This window comes from Carica papaya, chromosome 8 (genome assembly GCF_054855325.1).
Source record: "Carica papaya isolate Zhongbai chromosome 8, ASM5485532v1, whole genome shotgun sequence".
NCBI classification, from domain to species: domain Eukaryota; kingdom Viridiplantae; phylum Streptophyta; class Magnoliopsida; order Brassicales; family Caricaceae; genus Carica; species Carica papaya.
The window spans coordinates 21,081,055-21,101,377 of NC_142316.1; the positions used below are offsets into that span (position 1 = coordinate 21,081,055).

At 44.7% G+C, this 20,323-nt stretch overlaps 2 non-coding genes and 29 pseudogenes across 2 annotated transcripts; all 31 read left to right on the forward strand.

Moving 5' to 3' along the window:
- The first annotated feature begins 2,288 nt into the window (after positions 1–2,288).
- Positions 2,289–2,406, forward strand: LOC148251279 (5S ribosomal RNA; annotated as a pseudogene).
- Positions 2,407–3,613: 1,207 nt separating this feature from the next.
- Positions 3,614–3,732, forward strand: LOC148251280 (5S ribosomal RNA; annotated as a pseudogene).
- A 681-nt stretch (positions 3,733–4,413) lies between these two features.
- LOC148251281 (5S ribosomal RNA) lies at positions 4,414–4,532 on the forward strand (annotated as a pseudogene).
- Positions 4,533–5,094: 562 nt separating this feature from the next.
- LOC148251282 (5S ribosomal RNA) lies at positions 5,095–5,213 on the forward strand (annotated as a pseudogene).
- Positions 5,214–5,419: 206 nt separating this feature from the next.
- Positions 5,420–5,538, forward strand: LOC148251283 (5S ribosomal RNA; annotated as a pseudogene).
- A 205-nt stretch (positions 5,539–5,743) lies between these two features.
- On the forward strand, positions 5,744–5,862 carry LOC148251284 (5S ribosomal RNA; annotated as a pseudogene).
- A 561-nt stretch (positions 5,863–6,423) lies between these two features.
- Positions 6,424–6,542, forward strand: LOC148251285 (5S ribosomal RNA; annotated as a pseudogene).
- A 206-nt stretch (positions 6,543–6,748) lies between these two features.
- LOC148251286 (5S ribosomal RNA) lies at positions 6,749–6,867 on the forward strand (annotated as a pseudogene).
- A 207-nt stretch (positions 6,868–7,074) lies between these two features.
- On the forward strand, positions 7,075–7,193 carry LOC148251287 (5S ribosomal RNA; annotated as a pseudogene).
- A 464-nt stretch (positions 7,194–7,657) lies between these two features.
- Positions 7,658–7,776, forward strand: LOC148251288 (5S ribosomal RNA; annotated as a pseudogene).
- Positions 7,777–7,982: 206 nt separating this feature from the next.
- LOC148251289 (5S ribosomal RNA) lies at positions 7,983–8,102 on the forward strand (annotated as a pseudogene).
- Positions 8,103–8,692: 590 nt separating this feature from the next.
- LOC148251290 (5S ribosomal RNA) lies at positions 8,693–8,810 on the forward strand (annotated as a pseudogene).
- A 529-nt stretch (positions 8,811–9,339) lies between these two features.
- Positions 9,340–9,458, forward strand: LOC148251291 (5S ribosomal RNA; annotated as a pseudogene).
- Positions 9,459–10,019: 561 nt separating this feature from the next.
- On the forward strand, positions 10,020–10,138 carry LOC148251292 (5S ribosomal RNA; annotated as a pseudogene).
- A 707-nt stretch (positions 10,139–10,845) lies between these two features.
- On the forward strand, positions 10,846–10,964 carry LOC148251293 (5S ribosomal RNA; annotated as a pseudogene).
- A 1,214-nt stretch (positions 10,965–12,178) lies between these two features.
- LOC148251294 (5S ribosomal RNA) lies at positions 12,179–12,297 on the forward strand (annotated as a pseudogene).
- Positions 12,298–12,501: 204 nt separating this feature from the next.
- On the forward strand, positions 12,502–12,620 carry LOC148251295 (5S ribosomal RNA; annotated as a pseudogene).
- Positions 12,621–13,181: 561 nt separating this feature from the next.
- On the forward strand, positions 13,182–13,300 carry LOC148251296 (5S ribosomal RNA). Its single transcript, XR_015815217.1, has one exon. It is a non-coding gene; the product is annotated as a 5S ribosomal RNA (ribosomal RNA).
- Positions 13,301–13,839: 539 nt separating this feature from the next.
- LOC148251297 (5S ribosomal RNA) lies at positions 13,840–13,958 on the forward strand (annotated as a pseudogene).
- Positions 13,959–14,519: 561 nt separating this feature from the next.
- LOC148251298 (5S ribosomal RNA) lies at positions 14,520–14,638 on the forward strand (annotated as a pseudogene).
- A 206-nt stretch (positions 14,639–14,844) lies between these two features.
- LOC148251299 (5S ribosomal RNA) lies at positions 14,845–14,963 on the forward strand (annotated as a pseudogene).
- Positions 14,964–15,168: 205 nt separating this feature from the next.
- Positions 15,169–15,287, forward strand: LOC148251300 (5S ribosomal RNA; annotated as a pseudogene).
- Positions 15,288–15,493: 206 nt separating this feature from the next.
- Positions 15,494–15,612, forward strand: LOC148251301 (5S ribosomal RNA; annotated as a pseudogene).
- Positions 15,613–15,823: 211 nt separating this feature from the next.
- On the forward strand, positions 15,824–15,942 carry LOC148251302 (5S ribosomal RNA). The gene has a single exon (XR_015815159.1). It is a non-coding gene; the product is annotated as a 5S ribosomal RNA (ribosomal RNA).
- Positions 15,943–16,503: 561 nt separating this feature from the next.
- LOC148251303 (5S ribosomal RNA) lies at positions 16,504–16,621 on the forward strand (annotated as a pseudogene).
- Positions 16,622–17,182: 561 nt separating this feature from the next.
- LOC148251304 (5S ribosomal RNA) lies at positions 17,183–17,301 on the forward strand (annotated as a pseudogene).
- A 530-nt stretch (positions 17,302–17,831) lies between these two features.
- On the forward strand, positions 17,832–17,950 carry LOC148251305 (5S ribosomal RNA; annotated as a pseudogene).
- Positions 17,951–18,489: 539 nt separating this feature from the next.
- Positions 18,490–18,608, forward strand: LOC148251306 (5S ribosomal RNA; annotated as a pseudogene).
- Positions 18,609–18,815: 207 nt separating this feature from the next.
- On the forward strand, positions 18,816–18,934 carry LOC148251307 (5S ribosomal RNA; annotated as a pseudogene).
- A 205-nt stretch (positions 18,935–19,139) lies between these two features.
- Positions 19,140–19,258, forward strand: LOC148251308 (5S ribosomal RNA; annotated as a pseudogene).
- A 560-nt stretch (positions 19,259–19,818) lies between these two features.
- On the forward strand, positions 19,819–19,937 carry LOC148251309 (5S ribosomal RNA; annotated as a pseudogene).
- The last annotated feature ends 386 nt before the right edge of the window (positions 19,938–20,323 follow it).

The window sequence follows — 20,323 nt, forward strand, 5'->3', positions numbered from 1 at the left end:
AAATTAGGTTAAAGGGTATGATGTTAAAGAGGAAGAAAATTAGGGTTTTTTTTTAAGCTAAAGAGGAAGAAAATTTGGGTATTTTTTTAAAAAATAAAAGTGTGGAGTTGTATTGATGATGTATTTACAATTCGATTAAACTATCGACAATAAAACCAAGATTACCGATAAAGTCGATATTATGTCCAAAAATAATGGAACCAAAATTGTGAAACCAACAATCAATGATTTGGTTAAAATCAAGTTCTATTACTTTAAAAGCGTAATTGTTTCTCTCTTTCCAAAAGACCCACATTATGGTAAGTGGGATTAGTCTTAACATTTTTCTTTTGCTGCTGATGCCTTCCCATGCTAGGACTTTGTATGTATGTTGTTGTTCGTGACCCAATAATGATGTTCCATAGGTGCCGTGAAACCGTACAGCCTAAAAGCATGTGGTTATATGTTTGAAAATTATTTTTACCTAAGAAACATCTATCAACAATTGTGAAATCTCTTTTCATTAAGTTGTAAAGGGTAAGAATGTGGCCTTTTGCTGCTTCCCAGGCAAAAAATGAGATTCTTGGAGTTGCACCCGATTTCCATATTACTTTGAAAAAGAAGTTATTATTGTTCTGACTAAGAACATTAGCATGTTAAAGAGGAAGTAGATTAGGTTAAACGGCAAATTACACCATTTCTAATTAATTATAATTAATTATTTATTTACTTTTTCCTTGTATATATAGAACTGTAATATTCAATAGAAACACATCAAGTTATTCTAAACATGGTTCAGAGCCAGGTTAAAGAAACCCTATATTTTTTCTAAAAACCCTGAACTAGCTTTTATTGCCAAAAGAAAAAAAGAAAAACTCTAAACCCACATCCAGTTTTCATAGCTAGCCTACATAAAATACAAGCAGGCCTTCAATGCTGGAAAGTGCCCCTTTTTTCAGCTAGAACAGCAGCCGCATCTAACCAGAACAGTAGCAAGCAACATTGCCCTATCTTGTGAACTCTGTTTCGCCTATGTTTTTACTCCAGCTGGTGCTCTGTTTTGTCTCTGTTTTGCTTCAGCAAGTGTTCTATTTTGCCTCTGTTCCCAATCCATTTGTTGCTCTGTTTCGGCTATATTTTTGCATACTTCATCTGCTGCTTTCTGTTCTGCTGCACACTTTCTTTGTTTTTACTCAGTTTTACTCTGTTCGGCACGTTATCTGTGAATTGCTTTGTTTTACTCTATTCAACCCCTTACATGCTCTGTTTTGCTCTATTTCACACCTTGTCCGCTGCACACTTTATCTCCTGTTTTGGACCTGTTCTGCATAGCCCCTGTTTGGCCAATGGGAGCCTCCAGACACGAGTGCTCAGCCACGCCACAACTGCTGTCCTACTGATAAAACTCTTATTTTTGCTTATTTAATCAGATATAATTGCCTCAGATTTTTAAGACTATGTTGGGGGTAACATCCCAAAACACTAGAGCGCATTCCCACGTGAGAACTCTCATCACCGGATTTTAGCCAATTTAGGTGGCATATTGCTTTATAGGAAAGGATTATTTGAGCTGATTCTGATTAATTCGAACCACCCCAAAGCTTAGTCATCTTATGGGTATCGGACTGAATTCCGGAGACCCTATATTTGATGCTTGGGATGAAGAGAATTCATGATTATGAGATGACTCTAGAACTCCATGACTATAGAAATAAGGAAAACTGTAATGTTCCTTCCCATATCCAAAGTGGTGTAGGATACAATCGATGAAATCTACTCTATAGTCAATGATGTTGCACAAATTTATGACTTGATAATTAAGACAGTCTATAAATTAAGGGCACAAATTAGTAAATAAATATCCTAACATGTTAGAAAACTTGTGGCAGGAATTGGACCAATATCATAATATGACCATGGATTGTAGCAGAGATGTAGCATATCTTAAAAGATTTATAGAAAAATCATCCATATGAATTTTTGGCAGGTCCAAATTTGGACTATGATCAAGTACGAATGTAGATATTGGAAAAAAGGAAATGCCATCCTGTGAAGTCCTTATATTTCACCCATTTTCTTGGGAAGTTCTCGTGTTGCACCAATTTTTTTTTTCAGATGGGTCGTTCGATGTTACGCGCGACTGGAACTATGGTCAGCTGGTTTATACGCAAATGTGAGTCAAGACGCAGGGGCATTTTAATTGATATTAGAACGAGAAGGAGAGGTGAAGTGTGATCGCACTAGGAAACAAATGGTGGGAGGGGGAAGAAAAGAGAAGGAGTGTATGTATTTGCAGCGCAAAATGAAACAGGTGCGATCATACTAGCACTAATGCACCGGATCCCATCAAAACTCCACAGTTAAGTGTGCTTGGACGAGAGTAGTACTCTGATGGGTGACCTCCTAGGAAGTCCTCGTGTGCACCCATTTTTTTTCGAATGGGTCGTTCGACATTACGCGCAAATGGAATTATGAACCGCTGGTTCATTTGCAAAGGTGAGTCACGGTGCCGGGGCATTTAACTTGATATTAGAATGAGAAGGAGAGATGCAGAGTGCACGCACAACGAAATAAATATCGGGATGGGGGATAGAAGGAGAAAGAGTGTATGTATTTGCAGCGCAGAATAAAACATGAGTGATCATACCAGCACTAATGCAACGGATTCTATAAGATCTCCTAGGTAAGGGTGCTTGGGCGAGAGTAGTACTAGGATGGGTGACCCCCTGCGAAGTCTTTATATTTCACCCATTTTCTTGGGAAGTCCTCGTGTTGCACTCATTTTTTTGCAGATGATTCTTTCAATGTTACGCGCGACTTGAATTATGGTCCGCAGGTTTATATGCAAATGTGAGTCACGGCGCCGTGACATTTTACTTGATATTTGAACAAGAACGGGAGGTGCAGTGCGCACGCACAAGCAAACAAATGATGGGAGGGGGAAGAAAGGAGAAAGAGTGTATGTATTTGTAGCGCAAAATTAAATAGGTGCGATTATACCAGCACTAATGCACCGGATCCCATCAGAACTCCGTAGTTAAGTGTACTTGGATGAGAGTAGTACTCGGATGGGTGACCTCCTAGAAAGTCGTCGTGTGGAACCAATTTTTTTTCAGACAGGTCGTACGACGTTACGCGCGACTGGAGCAATGGTCCGCTGGTTTATACGCAAATGTGAGTCAAGAAGCATGAGAAATTTAATCGATATTAGAACGAGAAGGAGAGGTGCAGTGTGAACGCACCAGGAAACAAAAGATGGGTGGGGGGAGGGAAGGAGAGGGAGTCTATGTATTTTCAGCACCAAATGAAACAGGCTTGATAATACCAATACAAATGCACCGGATCCTATCAGAACTCTGCAGTTAAGTGTGCTTTGGCGAAAGTAGTACAAGGATGGGTTACCTCCTGGGAAGTTCTCGTGTTGCACCCTTTTTTTTTTAGATGGGTCGTTAGATGTTACGCGCGACTGGAACTATGGTCCGCTGGTTTATACGCAAATGTGAGTCAGGATGTAGGGACATTTAAATTGATATTAGAACGAGAAGGAGAGGCGAAGTGTGAACGCACCAAGAAGCAAATGACGGGAGGGGGAAGAAAGGAGAAGGAGGTATGTATTTGTAGCCTGAAATGAAACAAGTGCGATCATACCAGCACTAATGCACTGGTTCCCATCAAAACTTCGCAGTTAAGTGTGCTTGGGCGAGAGTAGTACTCGGATGGGTGACCTCCTGGTAAGTCCAAGTGTTGCACCCATTTTTTTTCGGATGGGTCATTCGACGTTACGCGCGAATGGAATTATGATCCGATGGTTCATTCACAAAGGTGAGTCACGGTGCCGGGGCATTTTTACTTGATATTAGAACGAGAATGAGAGATGCAGAGTGCACGCACAAGAAAATAAATGACGGTAGGGGGATGGAAGGAGAAAGAGTGTATGTATTTGCAGCACAGAATGAAACATGAGCGATCATACTAGAACTAATGCAACCGATTCTATCAGAACTCCGCAAGTTAAGGGTGTTTGGGCGAGAGTAGTACTAGGATGGGTGACCTCCTGCGAAGTCCTTATATTTCACCCATTTTCTTGGGAAGTCCTCGTATTGCACCCATTTTTTTGCAGATGATTCTTTCGACGTTATGCGCGACTTGAATTATGGTCTGCAGGTTTATTCGCAAATGTGAGTCACGGCGCCGTGGCATTTTACTTAATATTTGAATGAAAACGGGAGGTGCAGTGCGCACGCACAATCAAACAAATGACGGAAGGGGGAAGAAAGGAGAAAGAGTGTATGTATTTCCAGTGCGAAATTAAACAGGTGCGATCATACCAGGACTTATGCACCGGATCCCATCTGAACTTCGCACAAGGAAACAAATGATGGGAGGGGGGAGGGAAGGAGAAGGAGTGTATGTATTTTCAGCACCAAATGAAATAGGTGCGATTATACCAGCACAAATGCACCAGATCTCATCAGAACTCCGCAGTTAAGTGTGCTTTGGCGAAAGTAGTACAAGGATAGGTTACCTCCTGGGAAGTTCTCGTGTTGCACCCTTTTTTTTTCAGATGGGTCGTTTGACGTTACGCGCGACTGGAACTATGGTCTACTGGTTTATACACAAATGTGAGTCAAGACGCAGGGGCATTTTAAATGATATTAGAACGAGAAGGAGAGGTTAAGTGTGAACGCACAAGGAAACAAACGACGGGAGGGGGGGATGGAAGGAGAAAGAGTGTATGTATTTGCAGCGCAGAATGAAACATGAGCGATCCTAACAGCACTAATGCAACATATTCTATCAGAACTTCGCAAGTTAAGGGTGCTTGGGCGAGAGTAGTACTAGGATGGGTGACCTCCTGCGAAGTCCTTATATTTCACCCATTTTCTTGGGAAGTCCTCGTGTTGCACCCATTTTTTTACAGATGATTCTTTCGACGGTACGCGCGACTTGAATTATGGTCCGCAGGTTTATTCGAAAATGTGAGTCACGGCGCTGTGGCATTTTACTTGATATTTGAACGAGAACGGGAGGTGCAGTGCACACGCAGAAGGAAACAAATGACGGGAGGGGGAAGAAAGGAGAAGGAGTGTAGGTATTTGCAGCGCAAAATTAAGCAGGTGCGATCATACCAGCACTAATGCACCGGATCCCATAAGAACTCCGTAGTTAAGTGTGCTTGGGCGAGACTAGTACTCGGATTGGTTACCTCTTGGGAAGTCCTCATGTCGCACCAATTTTTTTTCAGACGAGTCGTTCGACGTTACGTGCGACTGGAATTATGGTCCGCTGGTTTATAGGCAAATGTGAGTCAAGAAGCAGGGGCATTTTAATTGATATTAGAATGAGAAGGAGAGGTGCAGTGTGAACGCATAAGGAAACAAATGATGGGAGGGGGGAGGGAAAGAGAAGGAGTGTATGTATTTTCAACCAGAAATGTAACAGGTGCGATCATACCAGCATAAATGCACCGGATCCCATCAGAACTCCGCAGTTAAGTGTGCTTTGACGAAAGTAGTAAAAGGATGGGTTACCTCTTGGGAAGTTTTCGTGTTGCACCCATTTTCTTTTTCAGATGGGTCGTTCGACGTTACGCGCGACTAGAACTATGGTCCGCTGGTTTATACGCAAATGTGTGTCAAGACGCAGGGGCATTTTAATTGATATTAGAAAGAGAAGGAGAGGTGAAGTGTGAACGCACCAGGAAACAAATGACGGGAGGGGGAAGAAAGGAGAAGGAGTATGTATTTGCAGCGCGAAATGAACTAGGTTCGATCATACCAGCACTAATGCACCGGATCCCATCAAAACTCCGCAGTTAAGTGTTCTTGGGCGAGAGTAGTACTCGGATGGGTGACCTCCTGGGAAGTCCTTGTGTTGCAGCCATTTTTTTTGGATGGGTCGTTCGATGTTACGCGCGAATGGGGTTATGAACCGCTGGTTCATTCGCAAAAGTGAGTCACGGTGCCGGAGCATTTTACTTGATATTAGAACGAGAAGGAGACATGTAGAGTGCACGCACAAGGAAAAAAAATGATGGGAGGGGGGATGGAAGGAGAAAGAGTGTATGTATTTGAAGCGCATAATGAAACATAAGCGATCATACCAGTACTAATGCAACGGATTCTATCAGAACTCTGCAAGTTAAGGGTGCTTGAGCGAGAGTAGTACTTGGATGGGTGACCTCCTGTGAAGTCCTTATATTTCGCCCATTTTTTTGGAAGTTCTCGTGTTGCACCCATTTTTTTTGAAGATGATTCTTTCAACGTTATGCGCGACATGAATTATGGTCCGCAAGTTTATTCGTAGATGTGAGTCACGGCACTGTGGCATTTAACTTGATATTTGAACGAGAACTGGAGGTGCAGTGGGCATGCAAAAGGAAACAAATGACGGGAAAGGAAAGAAAAGAGAAAGAGTGTATGTATTTGCAGCGCGAAATTTAACAGGTGCGATCATACCAGCACTAATGCATCGGATCCCATCAAAACTCCGCAGTTAAGTGTGCTTGGGCGAGAGTAGTACTCAGATGGGTGACCTTCTGGGAAATCCTCGTGTCGCACCAATTTTTTTTCAGACGGATCGTTCGATGTTACGCGCGACTGGAACTATTGTCCGCTGGTTTATACGCAAATGTGAGTCAAGAAGCATGAGCATTTTCATCGATATTAGAATGAGAAGGAGAGGTGCAATGTGAACGCACAAGGAAATAATTGATGGGAGGGGGGAGGAAAGGAGAAGGAGTGTATGTATTTTCAACACAAAATGAAACAGGCACGATCATACCTGCACAAATGCACCGGATCCCATAAGAACTCTGCAGTTAAGTGTGCTTTGGCGAAAGTAATACAAGGATGGGTTACCTCCTGGGAAGTTCTCGTGTTGCACCCATTTTTTTTTCCAGATGGGTCGTTCGACGTTACACGCGACTGGAACTATGGGCAGCTGGTTTATATGCAAATGTGAGTCAAGACGCAGGGGCATTTTAATTGATATTAGAACGAGAAGGAGAGGTGAAGTGTGATCGCACTAGGAAACAAATGGTGGGAGGGGGAAGAAATGAAAAGGAGTGTACGTATTTGCAGCGCAAAATGAAACAGGTGTGATCATACCAACACTAATGCACCGGATCCCATCAGAACTCCGCAGTTAAGTGTGCTTGGGCGAGAGTAGTACTCGGATGGGTGACCTCCTGTGAAGTCCTCGTGTTGCACCCATTTTTTTTCAGATGGGTCTTTCGACGTTACGCACGAATGGATTTATGAACCGCTGGTTCATTTGTAAAGGTGAGTCACGGTGCCGGTGCATTTTACTTGATATTAGAACGAGAATGAGAGACGCAGAGTGTACGCACAAGGAAACAAATGATGGGAGGGGGGATGGAAGGAGAAATAGTGTATGTATTTGCAGTGCAAAATGAAACATGAGCGATCATACCAGAACTTATGCAACGAATTCTATCATAACTCCCCAAGTTAAGGGTGCTTGGGCGAGAGTAGTACTAGGATGTGTGACCTCCTTCGAAGTCCTTATATTTCACCTATTTTCTTGGGAAGTTCTCGTGTTGCACCCATTTTTTTGCAGATGATTCATTCGACGTTGCGCGCAACTTGAATTATGGTCCGCAGGTTTATTCGCAAATGTGAGTCACGGTGCTGTGGCATTTTACTTGATATTAAAGAGGTGCGATCCTACCAGCACTAATGCACCGGATCCCATCAGAACTCTGCAGTTAAGTGTGCTTGGGCGAGAGTAGGACTTGGATGGGTGACCTCCTGGGAAGTTATCGTGTCGCACCCATTTTTTTTCGGATGGGTCATTCGACGTTACGCGCGAATGGAATTATGAACCGCTGGTTCATTCGCAAAGGTGAGTCACGGTGCCAGAGCATTTTACTTGATATTAGAACGAGAAGGAGAGATGCAGAGTGCACGCACAAGGAAACAAATGACGGGAGTGGGGATGGAAGGAGAAGGAGTGTATGTATTTTCAGCACCAAATGAAACAGGTGCGATAATACCAGCACAAATGCACCGGATTCTATCAGAACTCCGCAAGTTAAGGGTGCTTGGGCGAGAGTAGTACTAGGATGGGTGACCTCCTGCGAACTCCTTATATTTCACCCATTTTCTTGGGAAGTCCTCGTGTTGCACCTATTTTTTTGTAGATGATTCTTTCGACTTTACGCGCGACTTAAATTATGGTGCGCGGGTTTATTCGCAAATTTGAGTCACGGCACCGTGGCATTTTACTTGATATTTCAACGAGAACGGGAGGTGCAGTGCGCACGCACAAGGAAACAAATGACGGGAGTGGGGATGGAAGGAGAAGGAGTGTATGTATTTTAGCACCAAATGAAACAGGTGCGATAATACCAGCACAAATGAACCGGATTCTATCAGAACTCCGCAAGTTAAGGGTGCTTGGGCGATAGTAGTACTAGGATGGGTGACCTCTTGCGAAGTCCTTATATTTCACCCATTTTCTTGGGAAGTCCTCGTGTTGCACCTATTTTTTTGCAGATGATTCTTTCGAAGTTATGCGTGACTTGAATTATGGTCTTCAGGTTTATTCGCAAATTTGAGTCATGGCGCCGTGGCATTTTACTTGATATTTGAACGAGAATGGGAGGTGCAGTACGCACGCACAGGGAAACAAATGACGGGAGTGGGTAAAAAGGAGAAGGAGTGTATGTATTTGCGGCGCAAATTTAAACAGGTGCGATCATACCAGCACTAATGCACCGGATCCCATCAGAACTCCGCGGTTAAGTGTGCTTGGGCGATAGTAGTACTCGGATGGGTGACCTCCTGGAAGTCCTCGTGTCGCACCAATTTTTTTTCAGATGGTTCGTTCGACGTTACGCGCGACTGGAACTATGGTCTACTGGTTTATACACAAATGTGAGTCAAGACGCAGGGGCATTTTAAATGATATTAGAACGAGAAGGAGAGGTGCAGTGTGAACGCACAAGGAAACAAATGATGGGAGGGAGGAGGGAAGGAGAAGGAGTGTATGTATTTTCAGCACGAAATGAAATAGGCGAGATCGTACCAGCACAAATGCACCGGATCCCATCAGAACTCCACAGTTAAGTGTGCTTTGGAGAAAGTAGTACATGGATGGGTTACCTCCTGGGAAGTCCTCGTGTTGCACCAATTTTTTTGCAGATGATTCTTTCGACGTTACGCGCGACTTGATTTATAGTCCGCAGGTTTATTCGCAAATGTGAGTCACGGTGCCGTGGCATTTTACTTGATATTAGAACGAGAACGGGAGGTGCAGTGCGCACGCACAAGGAAACAAATGACGGGAGGGGAAGAAAGGAGAAGGAGTTTATGTATTTGCAGCGCGAATTGACACAGGTGCGATCATACCAGCACTAATGCACCGGATCCCATCAGAACTCCGCAGTTAAGTGTGCTTGGGTGAGAGTAGTACTCTGATGGGTGACCTCCTAGGAAGTCCTCGTGTTGCACCCATTTTTTTTCGGATGGGTCGTTCGACGTTTCGCCCGAAAAGAATTATGAACCGCTGGTTCATTCGCAAAGGTGAGTCACGGTGCCGGGGCATTTTATTTGATATTAGAACGAGAAGGAGTGATGCAGAGTGCACACACAAGGAAACATATGACAGGAGAGGGGATTGAAGGAGAAAGAGTGTATGTCTTTGCAGCGCAGAATGAAGCATGAGCGATCATACCAGCACTAATGCAACGGATTTTATCAGAACTCCGCAAGTTAAGGGTGCTTGGGCGAGAGTAGTACAAGAATGGGTGACCTCCTGCGAAGTCCTTATATTTCACCCATTTTCTTGGGAAGTACTCGTGTTGCACCCAATTTTTTGCAGATGATTCTTTCGACGTTACGCGCGACTTAAATTATGGTCAGCAGGTTTTTTCACAAATGTGAGTCACGGCGCCGTGACATTTTACTTGATATTAGAACGAGAACGGGAGGTGCAGTACGCACGCACAAGGAAACAAATGACAGGAGGGGGAAGAAAGGAGAAGGAGTTTATGTATTTGCTGCGCGAAATTAAATAGTTGCGATCATACCAGCACTAATGCACCGGATCCCATCAAAACTCCGCAGTTAAGTGTGCTTGGGTGAGAGTAGTACTCGGATGGGTGACCTCTTGGGAAGTCCTCGCGTCGCACTAATTTTTTTTCAGATGGGTCGTTCGACGTTACGCGCGACTGGTACTAGGGTCCGCTGTTTTATTCACAAATGTGAGTCAAGAAGCTGGGGCATTTTAATCGATATTAGAATGAGAAGGAGAGGTGCAGTGTGAACACACAAACAAACAAATGATGGGAGGGGGAGGAAAGGAGAAGGAGTGTATGTATTTTCAGCACAAAAAGAAACAAGTGCTATCATATTTTTTTTTCTAGATGGGTCGTTCGACGTTACGCGCGACTGGAACTATGGTCCGCTGGTTTATACGCAAATGTGAGTCATGACGCAGGGGCATTTTTATTGATATTAGAACGAGATGTTGAGGTGAAGTGTGAACGCACCAGGAAACAAATAACGGGAGGGGGAAGAAAGAGTAGGAGTGTATGTATTTGCAGCGGATCCCATAAGAACTCCGAAGTTAAGTGTGCTTGGGCAAGAGTAGTACTCGGACGGGTGACCTCCTGGGAAGTCCTCGTGTCCCACCAATTTTTTTTCAGACGATTCGTTCGACGTTAGGCGCGACTGGAATTATAGTCCGCTGGTTTATCGGCAAATGTGAGTCAAGAAGTAGGGACATTTTAATCGATATTAGAACGAAAATGAGAGGTGCAGTATGAATGCACAAGGAAACAAATGATGGGGGGGGGAGGGAAAGAGAAGGAGTGTATGTATTTTCAGCCGGAAATGAAACATGTGCGATCATACCAGCAAAAATGCACCGGATCCCATCAGAACTCTGCTGTTAAGTGTGCTTTGGCGAAAGTAGTACAAGGATGGGTTACCTCTTGGGAAGTTCTCGTGTTGCATCCATTTTCTTTTTCAGATGGGTCGTTCGACGTTACGCCCGAGTGGAACTATGGTCCGCTGGTTTATACGCAAATTTGAGTCAAGACGCAGGGGCATTTTAATTGATATTAGAAAGAGAAGGAGAGGTGAAGTGTGAACGCACCAGGAAACAAATGACGGGAGGGGGAAGAAAGGAGAAGGAGTGTATGTATTTGCAGCACGAAATGAAACAGGTGCGATCATATCAGCACTAATGCATTGGATCCTATTAGAACTCTGCAATTAAGTTTGGTTGGGAGAGAGTATCACTCGGATGGGTGACCTCCTGGGAAGTCCTCGTGATGCACCCATTTTTTTTCGGATGGGTGTCGTTCGACGTTACGTGCGAATGGAATTATGAACTGCTGGTTCATTCGCAAAGGTGAGTCACGGTGCTGGGGCATTTTACTTGATATTAGAACGAGAAGGAGAGATACAGAGTGCACGCACAAGGAAATAAATGACGGGAGGGGGGATGGAAGGAGAAAGAGTGTATGTATTTGCAGCGCAGAATGAAACATGAGCGATCATACCACCACTAATACAACAGATTCTATCAGAACTCCGCAAGTTAAGGGTGCTTGGGCGAGAGTTGTACTAGGATGGGTGACCTACTGCAAAGTCCTTATATTTCACCCATTTTCTTGGGAAGTTCTCGTGCTGCTCCTATTTTTTTACAGATGATTCTTTCGACGTTACGCGCGACATTAATTATGGTCCGCAAGTTTATTCGCAAATGTGAGTCACGCCGCCGTGGCATTTTACTTGATATTTGAACGAGAACGGGAGGTGCAGTGCGCACGCACAAGGAAAAAAATGACGGGAGTGGGAAGAAAGGAGAAGGAGTGTATGTATTTGCAGCACGAAATTAAACAGTTGCGATCATTCCAGCAGTAATGCATCGGATCCCATCAGAACTCCGCTGTTAAGTGTGCTTGGACAAGACTAGTACTCGGATGGGTAAACTCCTAGGAAGTCATCGTGTCACACAAATTTTTTTTCAGACGGGTCGTTCGACGTTACGCGCGACTGGAACTAAGGTCCGCTGGTTTATACACAAATGTGAGTCAAGAAGCAGGAGCATTTTAATCGATATTTGAGCGAGAAGGAGCGGTGCAGTGTGAACGCACAGTGAAATAAATGATGGGAGGGGGGAGGGAAGGAGAAGGAGTGTATGTATTTTCAGCACGAAATGAAACAGGTGCGATCATACCAGCACAAATGCACCGGATCCCATCAGAACTCCGCAGTTAAGTATTCTTTGGCGAAAGTAGTACATGGATGGGTTACCTCTTGGGAAGTTCTGGTGTTGCACCCATTTTTTTTTTCAGATGGGTCGTTCGACGTTACGCGCGACTAGAACTATGGTCCGCTGGTTTATACGCAAATGTGAGTCAAGACGCAGCGGCATTTTAATTGATATTAGATCGAGAAGGAGAGGTGAAGTGTGAACGCACCAGGAAACAAATGACGGGAGGGGGAAGAAAGGAGGAGTGTATATATTTGGAACGCAAAATGAAACAGGTGCGATCATACCAGCACTAATGCATTGGATCCCATTAAAACTCCGCAGTTAAGTGTCTTTGGGCGAGGGTAGTACTCGGATGGGTGACCTCCTGAGAAGTCCTCGTGTTGCACCAATTTTTTTTCAGATGGGTCGTTCGACGTTACGCACGAATAGAATTATGAACCGGTGGTTCATTCGCAAAGGTGAGTCACGGTGCCGGGGCATTTTCTTTGATAATAGAACGAGAATGAGAGATGCAGAGTGAATGCATAAGGTAACAAATGACGGGAGGGGGGATGAAAGGAGAAAGAGTGTATGTATTTGCAGCGCAGAATGAAACATGAGCGATCATACCAGAACTTTTGCAACGAATTCTATCAGAACTCCCCAAGTTAAGGGTGCATGGGCGAGAGTAGTACTAGGATGGGTGACCTCCTATGAAGTCCTTATATTTCACCCATTTTCTTGGGAAGTTCTCGTGTTGCACCCATTTTTTTGCAGATGATTCTTTCGACGTTGCACGCGACTTCAATTATGGTTCGAAGGTTTATTCGCAAATATGAGTCACGGCACCGTGAAATTTTACTTGATATTTGAACGAGAACGGGAGGTGCAGTGCGCACGTACAAGGAAACAAATGATGGGAAGGGGAAGAAGGGAGAAGGAGTGTATGTATTTACAGTGCAAAATTAAACAGGTGCGATCATACCAGCACTAAAGCACCAGATCCCATCAGAACTCCGCAGTTAAGTGTGTTTGGGCGAGAGTAGTACTCGGATGGGTGACCTCTTGGGAAGTCCTCGTGTTGCACCCATTATTTTTCGGAGGGGTCGTTTGACGTCACAAGCGAATGGAATTATGACATTCGCAAAGGTGGGGCATTTTACTTGATATTAGAACGAGAAGGAGAGGTTAAGTGTGAACACACAAGGAAACAAACGACGGGAGGGGGGGATGGAAGGAGAAAGAGTGTATGTATTTGCAGCGCAGAATGAAACATGAGCGATCCTACCAGCACTAATGCAGCATATTCTATCAGAACTTCGCAAGTTAAGGGTGCTTGGGCGAGAGTAGTACTAGGATGGGTGACCTCCTGCGAAGTCCTTATATTTCAGCCATTTTCTTGGGAAGTCCTCGTGTTGCACCCATTTTTTTGCAGATGATTCTTTCGACGTTACGCGCCACTTGAATTATGGTCCGCAGGTTTATTCGCAAATGTGAGTCACGGCGCCGTGGCATTTTACTTGATATTAGAACGAGAACGGGAGGTGCAATGCACACGCACAAGGAAACAAATGACGGGAGGGGGAAGAAAGGAGAAGGAGTGTATGTATTTGCGGCGCAAAATGAAACAGGTGCGATCATACCAGCACTAATGCACAGTATCCCATAAGAGCTCCGCAGTTAAGTGTGCTTGGGCATGAGTAGTACCTGGATGGGTGACCTCTTGGGAAGTCCTCGTGTTGCACCTATTTATTTTCGGATGGGTCGTTCGACATTACGCGCGAATGAAATTATGAACCGCTGGTTCATTCCCAAGGGTGAGTCACGGTGCCGAGGCATTTTACTTGATATTAGAACGAGAAGGAGAGATGCAGAGTGCACGCACAAGGAAATAAATGATGGGAGGGGGGATGGAAGGAGAAAGAGTGTATGTATTTGCAGTGCATAATGAAACATAAGCGATCATACCAGCACTATTGCAACGGATTCTATCAGAACTCCGCAAGTTAAGGGTGTTTGGGCGAGTGTAGTACTAAGATGGGTGAGCTCCTTCGAAGCCGTTATATTTCACCCATTTTCTTGGGAAGTCCTCGTGTTGCACCCATTTTTTTACAGATGATTCTTTTGACGTTACGCACGACTTGAATTATGGTCCGCATGTTTATTCGCAAATGTGAGTCACGGTGCCGTGGCATTTTACTTGATATTAGAACGAGAACGGGAGGTGCGGTGCGAACGCACAAGGAAACAAATGACGGGAGGGGGAATAAAAGAGAATGAGTTTATGTATTTGCAGCGCGAAATTAAACAGGTTTGATTATACTAGCACTAAAGCACCGGATCCTATCATAACTCCGCAGTTAAGTGTGCTTGGGCGAGAGTAGTACTCAAATGGGTGACCTCCTGGGAAGTCCTCGTGTCACACCAATTTTTTGTCAGACGGGTTGTTCGACGTTACGCTCGACTAGAACTATAGTCCGCCGGTTTATACGCAAAGGTGAGTCAAGAAGCAGGGACATTTTAATCGATATTAGAACGAGAAGGAGAGGTGCAGTGTCAACGCACAAGGAAACAAATGATGGGAGGGGGGAGGGAAAGAAAATGAGTTTATGTATTTTCAGCATGAAATGAAATAGGTGAGATCGTACCAGCACAAATGCACCGGATCCCATCAGAACTCCGCAGTTAAGTGTGCTTTGGAGAGAGTAGTACAAGGATGGGTTACCTCCTGGGAAGTCCTCATGTTGCACCAATTTTTTTGCAGATGATTCTTTCGATGTTACGCGCGACTTGATTTATAGTCCGCAGGTTTATTCGCAAATGTGAGTCATGGCGCCGTGGCATTTTAATCAATATTAGAACGAGAACGGGAGGTGCAGTGCGCACGCACAAGGAAACAAATGACGGAAAGGGGAAGAAAGGAGAAGGAGTGTATGTATTTGCAGCGCAAAATTAAGCAGGTGCGATCATACTAGCACTAATGCATCGGATCCCATCAGAACTCCGCAGTTAAATGTGCTTGGGTGAGAGTAGTACTCGGATGGGTGACCTTCTGAGACGTTCTCGTGTCGCACAAATTTTTTTCCGGATGGGTTGTTCGACGTTACGCGCGACAAGAGCTATGGTCCGCTTATTTATACCCAAATGTGAGTCAAGAAGCAAGGGCATTTTTATCGATATTAGAACGAGAAAGAGATGCGCAGTGTGAACGCACAAGGAAACAAATGATGGGAGGGTGAAGGGAAGGAGAAGGAGTGTATGTATTTTTAACACAAAATTAAACAGGCGCGATCATACCAGCACATATGCACCGGATCCCATCAGAACTCCGCAGTTAAGTGTGCTTTCGCGAAAGTAGTACAAGGACGGGTTACCTCCTGGGAAGTTCTCGTGTTGCACCCAGTTTTTTTTTTTGTTAGATGAGTCATTTGACATTACGCGCGACTGGAACTATGGTTCGCTGGTTTATACGCAAATGTGAGTCAAGACGCAGGGGCATTTTAATTGATACTAGAACGAGAAGGAGAGGTGACGTGTGAACGCACCAGGAAACAAATGACGGGAGGGGAAAGAAAGGAGAAGGAGTATATGTATTTGCAGTGCCAAATGAAACAGGTGCGATCATACCAGCACTAATGCACCGGATCCCATCAGAACTCTGCAGTTAAGTGTGCTTGGGCGAGAGTAGTACTCGGAAGGGTGACCTCCTGGGAAGTCCTCGTGTTGCACCCATTTTTTTTCGAATGGGTCGTTCGACGTTACGCGCGAATGGAATTATGAACCGCTGGTTCATTCGCAAAGGTGACTCACGGTACCGGGGCATTTTACTTGATATTATAACGAGAATGAGAGATGCAGAGTGCACGAACAATGAAACAAATGACGGAAGGGGGGATAGAAGGAGAAAGAGTGTATGTATTTGCAGCGCAGAATGAAACATGAGAGATCATACCAGCACTAATGCAACGGATTCTATCAGAACTCCGCATGTAAGCGTACTTGGGCGAAAGTAGTACTAGGATGGGTGACCTCCTGCGAAGACCTTATATTTCACCCATTTTCTTGGGAAGTTCTCGTATTGCTCCAATTTTTTTTTCAGATGGGTTGTTCGACGTTATGCACGACAGGAACTATGGTCCGCTGGTTTATACGCAAATGTGAGTTAAGACTCAGGGACATTTTAATTGATATTAGAACAAGAAGGAGAGGTGAAGTATGAACGCATAAGGAAACAAATGACGGGAGGGGGAAGAAAGGAGAAGGAATGTATGTATTTGCAACGCAAAATGAAACAGGTGCGATCATTCAGCACTAATGCATCGGATCCCATCAGAACTTTATAGTTAAGTGTGCTTGGGCGAGAGTAGTACTCGGATGGGTGACCTCCTGGGAAGTCCTCGTGTTGCACCCATTTTTTTTCGGATGGGTCGTTCGACTTTACGCACAAATGGAATTATGAATCGCTGGTTCATTCGCAAAGGTGAGTCACGGTGCTGGGGCATTTTACTTGATATTAGAACGAGAAGGAGAGGTGCAGAGTGCACACACAAGGAAACAAATGACGGGAGGGGGGATGGAAGGAGAAGGAGTGTATGTATTTTCAGCACCAAATGAAATAAGTGCGATAATACCAGCACAAATGCACCGGATTCTATCAGAACTCTGCAAGTTAAGGGTGCTTGGGCGAGAGTTGTACTAGGATGGGTGACCTCCTGCGAAGTCCTTATATTTCACCCATTTTCTTGGGAAGTCCTCGTGTTGCACCCATTTTTTTGCAGATGATTCTTTCGACGTTACGCGCGACTTGAATTATGGTCTGCAGGTTTATTCGCAAATTTGAGTCACGGCACCGTAGCATTTTACTTGATATTTGAACGAGAACGGGAGGTGCAGTGCGCACGCACAAGGAAAAAAATGACAGGAGTGGGAAGAAAGGAGAAGGAGTGTATGTATTTGCGGCGCGAAATTAAACAGGTGCGATCATACCAGTACTAATGCACCGGATCCCATCAAAACTCTGCAGTTAAGTGTGCTTGGGCGAGAGTAGTACTCGGATGGGTGACCTCTTGGGAAGTCCTCGTGTCGCACTAATTTTTTTTCAGACGGGTCGTTCGACGTTACGCGCGACTGGAACTATGGTCCGCTGGTTTATACGCAAAGGTGAGTCAAGAAGCAGGGGCATTTTAATCGATATTAGAATAAGAAGGAGAGGTGCAGTGTGAACGCACAAGGAAACAAATTATGGGAGGGGGGAGGGAAGGAGAAGGAGTGTATGTATTTTCAGCACGAAATGAAATAGGCGAGATTGTACCAGCACAAATGCACCGGATCCCATCAGAACTCCACAGTTAAGTGTGATTCGGAGAAAGTAATACAAGGATGGGTTACCTCCTGGGAAGTCCTCGTGTAGCACCAATTATTTTGCAGATGATTCTTTCGACGTTACGCGCGACTTGAATTATGGTCTGCAGGTTTATTCGTAAATTTGAGTCACGGCGCTGTAGCATTTTTCTTGATATTTGAACGAGAACGGGTGGTGCAGTGCGCACGCACAAGGAAACAAATGACAGGAGTAGGAAGAATGGAGAAGGAGTGTATGTATTTGCAGCGCGAAATTAAACAGGTGCGATCATACCAGTACTAAAGCACCGGATCCCATCAGAACTCTGCAGTTAAGTTTGCTTGGGCGAGAGTAGTACTCGGATGGGTGACCTCTTTGGAAGTCCTCGTGTCGCACCAATTTTTTTTTCAGACGGGTCGTTCGACGTTACGCGCGAATGGAATTATGACATTCACAAAGGTGGGGCATTTTACTTGATATTAGAACGAGAAGGAGAGGTTAAGTGTGAACGCACAAGGAAACAAACGACGGGAGGGGGGATGGAAGGAGAAAGAGTGTATGTATTTGCAGCGCAGAATGAAACATGAGCGATCCTACCAGCACTAATGCAGCATATTCTATCAGAACTTCGCAAGTTAAGGGTGCTTGGGCGAGAGTAGTACTAGGATGGGTGACCTCCTGCGAAGTCCTAATATTTCAGCCATTTTCTTGGGAAGTCCTCGTGTTGCACCCATTTTTTTGCAAATGATTCTTTCGACGTTACGCGCCACATGAATTATGGTCCGCAGGTTTATTCGCAAATGTGAGTCACGGCGCCGTGGCATTTTACTTGATATTAGAACGAGAACGAGAGGTGCAGTGCCCACGCACAAGGAAACAAATGACGAGAGGGGCAAGAAAGGAGAAGGAGTGTATGTATTTGCGGCGCGAAATTAAACAGGTGCGATCGTACCAGTACTAAAGCACTGGATCCCATCAGAACTCTGCAGTTAAGTTTTCTTGGGCGAGAGTAGTACTCGGATGGGTGACCTCTTTGGAAGTCCTCGTGTCACACCAATTTTTTTTTCAGACGGGTCGTTCGACGTTACGCGCGATTTGAACTATGGTCCGCTGGTTTATACGCAAAGGTGAGTCAACAAACAGGGGCATTTTAATCGATATTAGAACGAGAAGGAGATGTGCAGTGTGAACGCACAAGGAAACAAATGATAGGAGGGGGGAGGGAGGGAGAAGGAGTGTATGTATTTTCAGCACAAAATTAAACAGGTGCGATCATACCAGCACATATGCACCGGATCCAATCAGAACTCCGCAGTTAAGTGCACTTTGGCGAAAGTAGTACAAGGATGGGTTACCTCCTGGGAAGTTCTTGTGTTGCACCCAGTTTTTTTTTTTAGATGGGCAGTTCGACGTTACGCGCGACTGGAACTATGGTCCGCTGGTTTATACGAAAATGTGAGTCAAGACACAGGGGCATTTTAATTGATATTAGAACGAGAAGGAGAGGTGAAGTGTGAACGCACCAGGAAACAAATGACGGGAGGGGGAAGAAAGGAGGAGGGTATGTATTTGCAGCGCAAAATTAAACAGGTACAATTATACCAGCACTAATGCACCGGATCCCATCAGAACTCCGCATTTAAGTGTGCTTGGGCGAGAGTAGTACTCGGATGGGTGACCTCCTGGGAAGTCCTCGTGTTGCACCCATTTTTTTTCGGATGGGTCGTTCGAAGTTACGCGCGAATGGAATTATTAACCGCTGGTTCATTCGCAAAGGTGAGTCACTGTGCCGGGGCATTTTACTTGATATTATAACGAGATTGAGAGATGTAGAGTGCACGAACAAGGAAACAAATGACGAGAGAAGGGATAGAAAGAGAAAGAGTGTATGTATTTGCAGCGCAGAATGAAACATGAGAGATCATATCAGCACTAATGCAACGGATTCTATCAGAACTCCGCAGGTAAGCGTACTTGGGCGAGAGTTTTACTAGGATGGGTGACCTCCTGCGAAGTCCTTATATTTCACCCATTTTCTATGGAAGTCCTCGTATTGCACCCATTTTTTCGCAGATGATTCTTTCGACATTACGCGCGACTTGAATTATGGTCCGCAAATTTATTCGCAAATGTGAGTAACGGCGCCGTGGTATTTTTCTTGATATTAGAATGAGAACGGGAGGTGCAGTGCGCACGCACAAGGAAACAAATCACGGGTGGGGGAAGAAAGGAAAAGGAGTGTATGTATTTGCAGCGCGAAATTAAACAGTTGCGATCATGCTAGCACTAATGCACCGGATCCCATCAAAACTACGCAGTTAAGTGTGCTTGGGCGAGAGTAGTACTCGGATGGGTGACCTCCTGGGAAGTCCTCGTGTTGTTGCACCCATTTTTTTTCGGATCGGTTGTTTGACGTTACGCGTGAATAGAATTATGATCCACTTGTTTATTCGCAAAGGTGAGTCACGGTGTCGGGACATTTTACTTGATATTAGAACGAGAATGAGAGATGTCCGCACAAGGAAACAAATGAAGGGAGGGGGGATGGAAGGAGAAAGAGTGTATGTATTTGCAGCGCAGAATGAAACATGAGCGATCATACCAGAACTAATGCAACGGATTCTATCAGAACTCCGCAAGTTAAGGGTGCTTGGGCGAGAGTAGTACTAGGATGGGTGACCTCCTTCGAAGTCCTTATATTTCACCTATTTTCTTGGGAAGTCCTAATGTTGCACCCATTTTTTTGCAGATGATTCTTTCGACGTTACGCGC